Source organism: Tupaia chinensis, unplaced genomic scaffold (genome assembly GCF_000334495.1).
Source record: "Tupaia chinensis unplaced genomic scaffold, TupChi_1.0 Scaffold145396_1, whole genome shotgun sequence".
Lineage (NCBI taxonomy): Eukaryota > Metazoa > Chordata > Mammalia > Scandentia > Tupaiidae > Tupaia > Tupaia belangeri.
Window position 1 is genome coordinate 5,786,293 of NW_006205257.1, and position 11,948 is coordinate 5,798,240.

Sequence of the window (11,948 nt, forward strand, 5' to 3'; positions counted from 1 at the left end):
ATTTATGCATCTTTCATTCTATTCTCCATCTACCCATCCAACCACCTATTCACACATCCTCCTTTCCACTCATTCTTCAGCTATTTTCCCACCCATTCCCAATCCACTCTTGTTTCCACCCATACCCATCCACAGATCCACTCATCCTTCCTTTCACCCATGCCTCATCCTTTCATCTAGGCATTTATACAGCCTTGTTTCCACCCATTCATCAGTGATTTACTTTCCACCTATTCCCGACTCATTCAGCCTTCCATTTATCCACCCATCCACCCATCTATTCTTCCTTCCATCTATCGTCGGTCTACATCCATTCACATACCCTTCCCTTAACCTACCCACCAGCTACTTGTTTCTCCACCTAGCTATCTCACTACCAATCTAGACATCTGTTCACCCATCCAGCCAGTGAGTCTAAGCCCCATTATCTCTGGACTGGATCACAGCCTCTAAATTAGTCTCTCACTATTCAATCTATCCTTGCCTTTTCAATCTGCACATGTGGCCAGAGTGAGTGGCCATTTCCAAAGTCATCCTGCCCTGCCCCACATTTCTTCCTATCCTATTTCCCTTAAGGTAAAACCAGAGCTTCCCTCCCCTTCACAGGCCTTACCATTGACAGTGTTTGACCTCTGAACTCTTAGCTCGGTTTCCCTGTTCTTCCCCTTCTTCCTTTTTCTGCCCCAGCCACAGTAACTTCTCTCATGCCTCTGCATTTCCTTGGCTCCCTCCTGTCACAGAACTTTTGCACATGCTGTTCCCTCTTTCTGGAAAGCTCTAGGTTTTCTGTTTACCTAACCAACTCCTAATTGCCTTCCGGATTATGGTTCAGACATCACTTCCTCAGGGACCCTTCCCTGACGGGGTCAAGTCTCCCTGTTCTTGGCTCCCATAGCCCATATTCCTTCACAGATCATCCCAGGCTGCAAATGCCCACTTGCTGCATGGTTGATTAATGTCTGTCTCTCCCTTTGTCAGACTCCCCGGACCTCATTAATCTTATTCATATCGTGCCATCAGTGCCTAGAACAGTTCCTGCACATAAACAGTCCTGCTCGATGGACATTTGTTAAGTGAATGAACTAGTGCCAGGCCCAATACATGGAGCTACAGAAATGGGAAAGAATCAAGCCTCCCCTCCAGAACATTGGTCTAGATGGGGTACACAGCCAGGTATTGATTTTGGGACAGAGAAGAAAATGCTGGAAGCCCCGAGGCAGCTAGAAGGCATTTCTGGGTATTCAGGACAGATGAGTCCCCTTCGGCCCCAGAGTCAGAAAACCTTCCTCCCAACTACCAGCCCATCAGGGTCCTGCCTTTTCTGAGCCCCTTCTGTGCCCCACCTGAGCCCTGAGTTCATTCTCAGAGCACCCTCTGCATGGTCTGGCCACCGTGAGGCAGGGGCTGAGTCTCTCAGATGATCTGGGCCAGACCAGGAACCCCACCCCCAACTCAGACTGAGTCATGATGTGATGTCAGTTCCCCCACTTCGGGGTTTATTAAAGAGCCTTCCTCTGGGCCAAGCGGTATTTGTAGAGAATCAATTGTAATAAAAGTTGCTATAAGGGGCCTGGCATTGCAGCTGGGCTTTCCTGGCTTAAAGAAAACCATGACTTCCTCCAGAGGAGAGCAGATGGGCAGAGTGCCAGGAATCAGCAGAGGGAGGGGCTGTCTTTGGAGCTCTCCGATTACTGTGGGGGTGGGCCTCCTTCTGCAGGGGCTCTGTGCTCAGTGCTGGGCGGGAGGCAGACTCAGTGGGCTATGGAGGGGTGGCGCTGGGTAGGAGGTGGTACGGTTCCTGCAGGCAGCTCACGACACTCCAGCACCTCCTGGACATGGTGTCTTTGTCCTATGCTGTTCTCACTATCCCTCAGGAGCACCTTTATTGGCAATCACTGGGCACAGCAGCCACAGTGAGGTCAGATGGGCAGGATGTAGACATGAGAAGCAAAACCGGGAATAGGCGAGGAAAAGCCCAGGTATGCCCTGAGCCTACAACAGTGGCCGGAGCTCCATCACTTCATAAGACACATTCCTGAGGGGCACTGTGGTTCCTAACACAGGTGGCTTCGTTTCTCTTGTGGTAAGAACCCCAGCGCAGGGAACTCTAGGCACTTCCTTTCTAGCTCAAACCTGTGCTCAGAGGCTCACTGGCTACTTGACATGTTAAGAGGGCTTTGTTCCTTGCCCTGCCTTATTCCAGGGAGATAGAATTGTCCAGTGCTGTAAGTGCCAACCTCTTAGAATCCTGATTCCTTGCTGGGGACCAGCGGTTGGCATAATGGTTATGTTGCTGGACTCCCATGTAGTTAACCACAGTTTCAGTTCCGAACCTGGTGGCTTAAACTCACGCTGGACATGTGTGTGTGCATGCCCAAGATCCTGAGAGGAGAATAGAGGAGAAGGGATTGCGGTGTGGCCATCCCCCCGGGAAGTGATTTTTTGCTTTCTATCTTTCTTTCTGATGAGCGCATGTGCCCTATAGCAAAAACCTTTCCAAAAACAAAACAAAACAAAACGAAACACCCTGATTCCTTGCTGGCCTGGGGAATGGGCTCCACCCACCTCCACCCATCACAATTGCCTTCAAACCCTCATCCAGCATCCCATACAACAAAGAAGCAAGACCAGGCAGGACAGCAGAGTGGCTCCTCCACGAGGAGCCCACGGGGCACATGTGCAAACGTGGTGGTTTCGTTTGCTGGTAGGCCACAAGAAACCGTAATGAAGCTGTCCCTGCTCACCAAAGAGCTCCTGACTCATAGAAAATAGCCCCAACCAGCCAAGGATGAAGATGTGGCATCAACCCCATTTCCTTCTATCCTCTCTCCTTGAAATGGCACTGAGAGAGAACATACAAAAATAGCAATGCGCTGAGCCATTTGCAATCTCATGGCACTTTCTGTTCTGAAGCGCCATCAGCTTCCTTCCAGCACCGTTAGCTCCATGATGCTCACTGTGTGTGCAGGAGGGAGAAAGGTCTTCCGAGAGAAGTCTCGGATTGGAGCACTCGGTCCACCTTCCTGGCCTAATTAGGTGATCACAGATGCCAGTGCCATTCCCAGGAGTAACAACAGCCTGCATCTAGGGAGTGTTTCTAAAGTGCCAGGCTCTGTGCTAAGTTGCCATCTATGGATGATCTCGGATCCCATCAGCTGCCCCGTGGCATGGGTGCTGGTATCATCCAGAGGATAACAGATCTGAGAACTCAGACATTGGGAGTGGGCAGCAACAGAGCTGGGAAATGAGAGACATGGTACTTAGGAAGGGTACTTAAGAGGAAGGCACATCTCACAGGCTCTGGGTGGCCCAAGCCCGGTAAGGCCCAGAAATAAGGCAAATCTGTTGGTATTCAAACTCTGGCTTGTCTACTAGCCAGTCAACTGCACAGGAAGGAAGGACTGAAATGTCAAGGAAGGAGGATGAAATGGTGGGAGATGGTGGTGACTAACTTCCTCTAGAACTGCACCGGCCTCCCTTGGATTTATGCTTTGGTTCTTCACCAGAACAGGAGCTGTGGAGAGGGCTGGTCTGCCCAGGTCACTCCCTGGGCCTTGTTCCTAAAGGCACCAAGGGTTCGGGGAAAGAGCCCTGTGGGCCGTCAGTCTCATGGGATGCTCAGCCATCTGCCCCTCATGACAGCTCTTTTGGCAAGCTGGATCCTTCTGAGCAGAACAGAGCAGGGCCCGTTGGCATGGGAGGGCAGGTAGATGGGATGGGTGGGGAAAATGCTTCTAAATGTCCATTTTAGCTCCCTATTTAGGCCTCCAAACCTCTTCAACCATAAATATCAGAACCAGCTCAAAGTAGATTTTTCTTTCCCCTTTTTAATTGCCATAGGGCACATGTGCTTACAGAGAGAGACAGAGAGAGAGACACACACAGAGGGAGAAAGCGTCCCCCAATGTGGTCTGTTCATCCTACAATCTCTCCTTCCCCCCACCCACCCCCATTTCTCCATCCTATCAGAATTTGGGCATGCAAGCACATTCACTGGGTGTATTTTTCAAGCTGCTGAGGCTGGGGTTCAAACAGTGATCAGCAATGTGGAATATGATTTTCTTAACCATTAGGCTAGAAGGCCAGCTCCAAAGTAGCCTTGATAGCTCAGCTCAGAACGTGGAAATGATGGAAGAGAACGACCAGTAATTTTCAGAAATGGTCTCCACCTTTGTAAGGCCCTTCTCTTAAAGGTCATCTCCTGGAGGATATGGGTGGGATAAGACGCCTGAGCACAGCCCAGGCCTCAAGCTCTGATGGATGCTGAGACCGCTGCTGTGGCTGGCATCTCCTGCAGCTACCTCCATCGCTCGCTGCTCGTCAGCAGCTAAACCCTAACCCAGAGGAAACCAAATTGGGTAATCCATCTTGGTATTTATAGCACATCTTCCCTGAGAGCACCAAAGCCACCAACAAGCAGGCTAATTTCCCCAGAAGCGCCACTCCAGGGAAGGAGGTTTGTCATCCTTCATAATGAATAGGCAGGAATTGGGAGTTACAGGGGCTGGGCTTGCTTGCTTATCATCTTAAACTTTCCTGCAGCCTTTACATAAGACAAAGTGAAAACTTCTTACTACTTTGCATCTGAGTTTCCAAGACTGTCTGGTTACAGTCAATAAAGCATGGGGGGATAAAGATGATACTTTTTTCTCCCTACTCTGTGCTACAAAAATGTCTTAAAACCATACCACTGTCTCCCATAAGGTTCACGGGTGGGTGTAGACCACAGCCAAGCCCTTGCCACTGTCCACACAGAACAGAGCTGATCAATATCATATTACAAAAGCATTTGACCTTGTTTATCCCCATGGATGCTTGGGGAATCCTTAATATTCGGCGCTTTAAAAATGTGCACCTGGCGTATTTAATGAGAAGCTCCTTGGTGGGTTTGGCTCCAGGTGACATTTGGAAAGGCTGGCTCTCAGTTCTCCTGGGGACTGCCACTCCAGCTGGGGAAAGGGCCTGGGCTCAGGCTAGCTCCTAGAAGGGATCTGGGTCCTCTGGGAGTGAAGTGAAGCAAGAGAAATGCAGGAAGAAGAGAATTCTGTGAGAGATAAGCAGGGCACACAAGAAGTGCTCAGCAAGAGGCATGATCAGGATTATATTCCAAGGGCAACTGTTGTATCCTGATTTTGGGGTCTCTCTGATGTTGTGCAGTGAGCTAACTACTCAGTGGTGGATAAACATCATTTACTTTGGGGTGACCTTCTCAGTCCATGGGGCATGGATGGGAGGGGAGTGGAAGCATTGAAAAGCTTTTCCAGGGCTGACCTAAACTGGGAGATGCCTCTTGCAAGTCTGCAATCACATGATGCCTACAGGAAGCCTCCCATGATTGCCTCAGCTAGATCAGGGCTATCCCCACTGGGGACTCTCTCTGACACAGATGACTTTATCCTGGAATTACCTGGGAGCCCTGACTCCCCTAAGTGTGGGTTCATGATTGCCATCTCTGGTTCCCACTCATGGCAAGTAAGGCTGGGCCCTAGCAAGAACCCAGCGACTGGCTGATAAGAGAGAGGATGCCGTGCACTAATTATTACACATGTGCACTGCTGTCAGGGATGATGTAGGCATCTCTTCCCAGCTGTGAGCCTCAGCCACTTTCCCTTGATGAAATCCTTTAATTTTCTCTTTGGGGATGTTCAGAGACCCCTCTTCTCTGGGATGCCATGTGCCAGATTTAATTAGGATCCTCGTGTCCCAGCAAAGCTTGAGTGAAGTGTGGATTGTTTAGTTAAGGCAACGGTGTTTGGATATTCATGGGTTTGGGGTGCTGGGAAGACCAGGTTGCCTTCCTGGTTTGCTCAGGACTCACAGGTCCCCTGGCTCTGCTGGTGTGGTTAGAGACACTTTTTGCTGCGTTGCGATTCTCCAGGGTCACGCTGGTACCATTTCCGCCAGCTTTGTCATCCACGAGGGTCTGGGTTGAGATGCAATGAGTATCTCACCTTGCCCATAGCCCCCTCTGGCCATGGTTTACAGTTGCCATGGCGACACCCAAGGATGCTCCCCCTTGGTGGCTCCCAACAGTAACAGCCTCTCTAAAGCCATCTCACCCGTGGCCTTGACTGTCTTTCTCTCATTATTAATTGAAATATTAAGAGTCAGTTCTCCATACGGGCACCAGGCAACAGTTTGCCACATCCAGCCAGCTCTCTGTGGGGGCCGTGGCGCCTCTCCTTGGAGCCAGAGCCCGGAGGCTAATTAGAGTTTCACACACCACGGATCTGATCCCAAGGTCCCTACAGAGGGGAACCTCTTGCCAACATACAAGTCATTCAGTTGTAAACTGTATTCTTTTGAGGCCACACTCAGCTTCACTGCGGCGCCTTTCCCGGTTAGAAATATTTGTCTGGAAGATATTCTGCTCTTTCTCCCCCCTCTTTCTTTTTTTTTCTAGAAATGGCAACCCGCAACAAAGTGTTCATAAAAAAATGGGTCAGCATTCGGATTAATTAGGAGCCAGATTTACGAACGTAGCTAAGAAGGGGCCCAGCCTCCTGTGCCTGCTCCGCTTTGCTAATCCAGTCCATGTTTATTTTTAAGCACAAATACCAAAATGTCTCTTGACAAATGAGACGTGAAACGAATGCGTTTTTACACATAAACTTTTAGTGCAAGCAAATATGTATTTGGCTGTGTTGGGTTCACAGAGGGCACAGGAAGGGTTTTCTTGCCTGGCTGTGTGGTGGCTAAAGGATAAAGATCTGAGCATCTCCCTTCTCTCCTTCCTGGCATTAGCAAAGTAACTCACTTAATTAAAAAAAAAAAAAAACCATAAAGACTTTCTTCTGACTTTCTTGCTTGCTTAGGGAGGGATGGTCTACGGTGGGCTGAGACCACTGTTGAAGTCACATATCCGAGTGACCACTGGATCCAGGCCTGAGATGAACCTCTTTAGTCCTCCAACTACCACCTACCATTTCCTACTGTGTTCTGAGCCCCGGAGGTTGACCTTCAGAGACTACATCTCCTGGGTGCTCTTGTCCTTGGCTTCCAAGAGAGTTTGGCCAACGGGAGGCCCCAGCAGGAGAATGGAAAGCAAGAGGAGAGTGAGGCCCTTGCTGGGTCATTGTGGGTTGGCTGCCTTCCTTCACTGAAGCCACTGCTCCTGTCAGGCAGCCCTGTCCACCTAGCTCTTCTCCCTAGGTGCTGCTAATTGCTCCCTTCCCTTGCTTCTTCGGATTTGAGGTACTAATGGCTCTCACTGCTGTCACCCTCAGAGATCTGCAGTCCTCCTCTGCTGGCTGCCCTGACCCTGGAACCTTGTTCACACCTTTAAATGTTTTCTCTATCAATTTCCCTAGGTGACTCTGTTTGAATGCACCATCTGCTTCTAACACTCTGACTGATACACTCTACACATACTCTCGTCTGTTAAGTAGGTGGCCACAGTCCTTTCTGGCCCCCTCTCCATGCTGAGAACAGTGAGCCTGGGAGGCCAGGCCTGAGGTCACCTGCCTCAAGTACCTCTTCAGCTCATGATGCTTGTGACCTGAGCAATTGGTTGGCCTGCTGCCTCCTGAGGAGGCTCAGCCAGACCCAGTGTTGACAGCCAAGCTCAGGGCACTGCTCAGTGATGCAGCCCTAGGGAAAGGTTATAAATTCCCCCATCCAACACTTGATCTGCAGGCTTCACTGCCACTGACAGCCCACAGCCTGGGTGGCCTTGTGTGGCTGTGACCTGGTAGGACACCCTAGCGGGTATGGTTATCTTCTTGGGATCAAGGCTGTTCAGGTATGTTTGTGGAATAAGGTACCTGAATCACTTCTCCAAGCCCAGAGTGGGACACAGAGGGGCACACAGCAAGGTGACTCTTCTAAGAGCTTCATTTGGCGAGCAGGGGACACAGGCTTCCTCACCTTCTGCCTGAAGGCCCTCATTCTGGACCCTCTAAAGGAGAGCTGGAGAGCAACTCGAGGTTCATTCTGAGATTTGTCTGCAGTTTCTGCCTATTCAGGAGCTGGCAAAGGTTATAAAGTGACAGAGACCTTAGAGGCCACCATGTCCTCATCACAGGGGCACTGCCCTATTAGCCCTGCAGGAAGCCCAGCTGGCTGTACCTTTCGGATGGCAGTGAACACTACCCCAGAAGACTGCGGGAAGGCAGAGAGGAGCCCCCAGCCTGGGCATGAACATATTGTCCTGTTACTGGCAAGCACCCAAGGCTTCATCTGCTAGGATGGCCCTTGGCACTGTGCCATCAGAACTGAGCTAAGCTGAGGGCCCTCACTGGTCCTGAAAGGACACTGTCCATTCCATCTTTCATGGATGGATTCCCAGCTATAGGAATGAGAATCCCTGGACACCTCCATTCTCTTATTCAGCCCACAGTGACCAAGAAAGAGACTGAAGATCTGACTGGCTATGCCAGGCAGTCAGATCAGCCTAGGTTGTGCTCAGAGGGAAGGCTCTGGCCAGGGGAAGAGAGAGATTTGAATAGAAATGAGCTTCATTGGAACCAACAGTTGGCATAATGGTTATGTCACTGGACTCCCATGTAGTCGACTGTGGTTTGGATCCGGTGGCTTAAACTCACACCAGGCACGTGTGTGTGCATGCCCAAGATCCTGAGAGGAGAAGGGATTGTGGCGTGGCCATCCCTCCTGGGGGGTGATTTCTTGTTTTTTATCTCTCTGTCTCTCTCTCTCTCTTTCTGGTGAGCACATGCGCCCTATAGTAAAAACTTCTCCCAAAAAAGAAAGAAAAAAGAAATGAGCTTCTTCATTTTGTGAGCACTATCAAGTTCACTATCAAAGATCTCTTTCACATGACACTTACTTGACCAAAGTCTTTAACCAATCTTGTTGGTTCCACTTGGCATTCAAGGCCCTCCACAACTTGGCTTCCAACTGCCAACCGCTTTATTTCCTTCCCCCCCTCCTCTCCAGCCCGAGTAGTGCCCACAGTGACCAAGAAAGAGACTGAAGATCTGACTGGCTATGCCAGGCAGTCAGATCAGCCTAGGTTGTGCTCAGAGGGAAGGCTCTGGCCAGGGGAAGAGAGAGATTTGAATAGAAATGAGCTTCATTGGAACCAACAGTTGGCATAATGGTTATGTCACTGGACTCCCATGTAGTCGACTGTGGTTTGGATCCGGTGGCTTAAACTCACACCAGGCACGTGTGTGTGCATGCCCAAGATCCTGAGAGGAGAAGGGATTGTGGCGTGGCCATCCCTCCTGGGGGGTGATTTCTTGTTTTTTATCTCTCTGTCTCTCTCTCTCTCTTTCTGGTGAGCACATGCGCCCTATAGTAAAAACTTCTCCCAAAAAAGAAAGAAAAAAGAAATGAGCTTCTTCATTTTGTGAGCACTATCAAGTTCACTATCAAAGATCTCTTTCACATGACACTTACTTGACCAAAGTCTTTAACCAATCTTGTTGGTTCCACTTGGCATTCAAGGCCCTCCACAACTTGGCTTCCAACTGCCAACCGCTTTATTTCCTTCCCCCCCTCCTCTCCAGCCAGAGTAGTGAATAGCCGTGGTAATAATAACAACATATGTACGTGTGCAGCAATTTCTACACCAAGCTCTCTGAGGTAGAGATTGCCCTCTTCATTTTACAGATGGCTCAGAGATGTTAACCCACTTGCTTAAAGTCACATAGCTAGTAAATAATGGAGATACAACTCATGTCTGAGTTTCTGCTTTCCAAATTCTCTGCTTTTCCACTCTACTCATGGTCTGGGGACAGCCCTAGAGAAGGGTTCTAGAATGTGACATACATATTTACTTGCTGGGATCTTCTCTTCACTATCCAGCATGAATTAAACCAAATGTTATTCTGGCACACCTACTGTGTGTTTGACCAAAAGGGTTAACCCCCCCAAAGATACATGATCTCCTTTCACTGTGATAAAAAGACATCTAATAGCACCTGCTGAGCCAAAAGTACATATTCCAACATGCCTTCATCTCTGTTGGACTGTATGACTGAGTTTTGGCTGATGGATGAGAGCAGAAGTATTATTTGCCACTTCTAGACTTGGTCCTTAAACACCCACCTTGCTATTCACTATACCAGCTTTTCTGGGAGAGAATTAAACTCTACCAACATGCTTTGAGTGGCTTTCAGAGAATGATACTTAGGGCTATTCTACATGCATAGGAAAGAAGTTGACTTGTTAGATAGGATGTATACCTTAGGGCATTAGGACTTCATTTTCTCAGGGAACTGGGTTGAGGAGGGCTGCTTCCCTTCCTTGTCTGTTGGGTATAAATCAACCCCCAGAGTGACTTTAGAAGCCACTTGCTGAAGCCAGTAGAGTTTGTCAACCTGAGTCCTTGAATGACTGTATGGAACAGAGCCACCACACCCCCACTCCAGGGCAGGACTTGATGTTAAATAAGAAATAATACCTTTAAATTATGTCAAGCTACTGACATTTTGGGGTGCATTTGTCTTTAGTACCTAATGGTATCTTAATTAATTAATTAATGCTATCTTCAGTTAATTCAGGAGTTAATAAATTCCAAGCTAGGTTGGGAGCTTGGCTGTCTGACACAAGGCCTTCTACAGGTCCCAGCTGACACACTTTTCCCCATAGTCTGGCAGGCAATCTTATGGGTCCCTGTGTGAAGTCCAAGAGGACTGATGCCTCCAGATTAAAAAAAATATGAGACTGACGGAGGAGGCCTGCACAGGAGAACAACTGAGTGAGAAACAGAACTGAACCCATGTGCAAGGCAGATTGGCAGGTCTCAAGTGCCTGAGGGTTTAAGAACTGACCAAGGAAGTCAGACAGAGCTATGCCTGTCTGTCACCTAGGATTCAGTAAGATAGTCCAGAAGCCTGCATCCTTAACAAGCTCTGATGCTGATGGCAGGAGGACCACACTTTGAGAACCACCATTGTAAGGCTTAATAACTACGTGCTCCATTCATCACATCTGGAAAATTTTACATGCAACTGTCCTCAAACCCAGCTTCTCGGTGCTACGAGGCCAGGAGAGATGCTTTCTGAGGGACTCTGCACCAAATAAGACAGAGGGAAAGGTGAGAGTCAAGGAGAGAGTGACTTGCTTAAAATCAGCTACTGTAAGTGAGCATTGGAACTGGGCCCATCTCTGAGGCTCATCTTTGAGCGGGGTGGGGTGTGGGGGGTGTGGGGTGTGGTAAGAAATGGGAGCTACTTTGGGAGGAGGGACACATGGGGGTAGTAGACCTTTCTACCCTGCACAAACCCCTGCTACTGCGGATCAGCCCTCAGGTGTTGGGGCTGCCTGCTCTAGCAAACCATTTGTTTTCCAGACCTTCTGCTCTCTAAACTCCCCAGCTCCCTCCCCCCACTCTCAGCTTCTTAGAAAAGCAGGCTTAACCTCTGAGTATCTTCCTAACAATGGAGTAAATGGAATAGGGCTATCTCTAATCTATCCACCCTTGCCTCCCTCCAGTCAAGGTGGCCCAAGGGGAGCTGGAGCAGTGGTTTCTGGCAGCTGCAAAGCCTGTGCCTAGGACCATCCTGTGCTTAGCCCAAGAGGGCAGAGGTTACACAGCAGGCTGACCCACACCAGCCTGGGCAGTCTGGTCAAACTAGTCAAGCAGCTCGGAAACGGCTAGGGCTTGTTTAACTGCCTCCTCCACTTTCAATCGATGCTAATACCCCACCTGCTAGCATAGGTGCACAGAGATCAGGGTCCAGTTTTCCAAACACAAGAGAGGGCTCCTCACATGTCAGCCTCAAGTGTACGCGGAGGTACCTGGCAGGGCACCTTCGTAAATAGTCGTGATTGCTTCGAAAGGCCACCAACAGCAAAGACAGCAAAACAGCAGGAGAAGCCCTCCCACCACACACACACACACCACCACCACCACCAAGCACTTCGAAAAACACGCTTTGGGTGCACCCAACTTAATTAGAAACGAGTGTGCATATGCAAACGACCGGAGTGGGGCGTCTGCTCTGCCCAAAGCCAGCCCCAGATGTCTGGGGGGGGCTGCA

At 49.5% G+C, this 11,948-nt stretch overlaps 1 protein-coding gene across 1 annotated transcript in view; it reads right to left on the reverse strand.

Moving 5' to 3' along the window:
- VSTM2B (V-set and transmembrane domain containing 2B) overlaps positions 1–11,948 on the reverse strand; it is a 31,294-nt gene that overhangs the window by 15,322 nt on the left and 4,024 nt on the right. The gene's annotated exons all lie outside the window — the stretch shown is intronic.